Source organism: Aplysia californica, unplaced genomic scaffold (assembly GCF_000002075.1).
Source record: "Aplysia californica isolate F4 #8 unplaced genomic scaffold, AplCal3.0 scaffold00100, whole genome shotgun sequence".
Taxonomy (NCBI): Eukaryota; Metazoa; Mollusca; class Gastropoda; order Aplysiida; family Aplysiidae; genus Aplysia; species Aplysia californica.
Window position 1 is genome coordinate 233,795 of NW_004797370.1, and position 2,434 is coordinate 236,228.

A 2,434-nucleotide genomic window follows, 5' to 3' on the forward strand; every position below is an offset into this window, starting at 1 on the left:
GAGAGGGGGAGATTTTGAGCGGGTGGCCACATCATCCGTTACCACGTCTTACATATAATAGATCGGTTTGAAAAAACATTTTTTTCTTCAGTCAGCTTGTTTTTTCCTTTCAGCGACAGGCGTCAAGCACCCGGGGTAGTAGGGTAAACAATAGTAACTACAGTTACGTTCAAAAGCGACCTCCTTCAAGGCAATGTGTAGTGTCATGATTTTTATTTTGTTTTGTCTGATATGGTCAGTTCATATGGTTTGCTTTTAAACTTGAAAAATGACTAAAGTAAAAAAAACAAAACAAAACCCCAACCCCCCCCCCCCCCCCCCCCCAACAACATAGGCATTGATTCTTTTCATACATATATCTTCATTCTCATTTTGAATATATATCTTTGCTTCAATTATAAGGTTTTAAGTCTCTCTGTTTCAGCTTCATCAAAACTAAGAACTTGCACGACGTTTCATTACAGAAGAAGTTGTTGGTTTGCTCATAGAAGGCAAACTATCTGTTGACGAATGGGGGAGTGTGGGGAGGAGGGTGGGCAGCGTGGGGAGAGGGATGCGGAGCGTGGAGAGGGCGGTGGGGTCTTTTCACACACATTCCTGATTTCTTTCTATTCATATAGTAATACTTCTGTTTTTATTTGTTACTGTTTGAATTAAATGTCATTAAACACGAATATTCAGTTAGTTATTTCTCCTGTCTCTTCTTTCAGACCAAATTTCAGTTTCATCAAAAGAACTTGCACTACGCTTAAAGTAGTTGGTTAGCCTACAGAAGGCAAAACTGCACATGTTAAAAAATCCCCAACCCAAATGAATCAATACACAAATAAAAGAATGAATGAATGAATGAATGAATGAATGAATGAATGAATGACATAAAAAAAGGGAATGGGGCGGGGGGATGAGTGGGCGGCCAAATTTTCGGCCTACCACGTTCTTCGTTTAAATAGATCGGCGGTTTTATTTAAGCAGCGACACAGACGTCAACTTGTCAAGTACCCCGGGCAGTGTGGGTAAACAATAGTAACTACAGTTACGTTAAAGTGGCTACCTCCTGGGTGATATCTGGCGTCATCATTTTTAAAGCTGATTTTCTTTCTTTTTTTTTTTTAAATAAAAAAAGTGAAAGCGACATAAAAAGTTACATATTTATTATACGAAAGGCATTTATTTTCGTATGGGTCATCAATCATATTACTATTTTTTTCATACCCGTTTTCATCAAATGTACTTTCTTTTCATACCAATTCCTCATTCTATTCCTTATGTTTTTGTTTTTGTAAGGGTTTTACAGCACTTGCAATACAATACGATCAAATTATTTACGCGGAAGATTGGGGGCGTTATAGGACAGTAACAAACTCTCTCTCTCTCTCTCTCTCTCTCTCTCTCTCTCTCTCTCTCTCACACACACACACACACACACACACACACACTCACATACACACACACAACAGAGGAGAGTTGGGGACGATATAGCTGTTCGATGGGAAAGAAGGAGCAAACCACACCTGAGCACCCGCCCCTCGCTGTTGTCTTATACAGATGGCTGGTACAGTAGGTTCGACTGTAAAGGTAAAGCTAGCGAGGGGGCTCGTGGTCAAGAGGTGACGGTGTTCGCCTCTCATTCGATAGGTCCCAGGTTCGAGACCTGACAGCGACGGAAAATTTCTTATCCAACATTCTCTCGTTTCACTTTCTTTTCTGCTCTCTAACCATGTTCTGTCGTCTGCTTTCGTCTGCTTTTTCACACCCGTTTTCATAATATGTACTTTCTTTTCATACCCATTCCTCATTCTATTCTTTATGTTTTTGTTAACCCCCTAGGGCAGTGCCACTGACTGTAGTGTCTTTAGGTCATTCCCAAAGGGGGGACATTTCTCGTTCAAGTGCAGTAGAAAATGGGCTGATTCATGTCACGCTCATAACTGTGCCTGATCTACAACAGGGAACTGCTGCTTTTTCTTTCCTAATCCTATTGTCATTTTCCTCTACTTCTTTTGTATGTTTGTCACTCTCTTGTGACCTGCTATTTCCGGGGTGCCTTGATAGTTGAATCAGACCTTGTGCTGTTGAAGCTAGAGAGGTGGGCAGTGTGGGTCTGATTTCCTGTAAAGACTTCTCTGTTGACACCCACCCCTTGGCGCTCATATGACCGTATGCAGTTGCAAGTGCCGTAAAACCCTCTACTATAATAAATAAATAATGTTTTTGTTTTTGTAAGGGTTTTACAGCACTTGCAATACAATACGGTCAAATTATATACTGTACCAGCCATCTGTATAAGACAACCGCGAGAGGCAGGTGCTCAGGTGTGGTTTGCTCTTGGCCTTCTCAGAACTGAGAAAGCCTACAGTTTGCTTCTTCTTTCCCATCGAACAGCCGTATCTTCCTGAACTCTCCTCTTTTGTGTGTGTGTGTGTGTGTGTGTGTG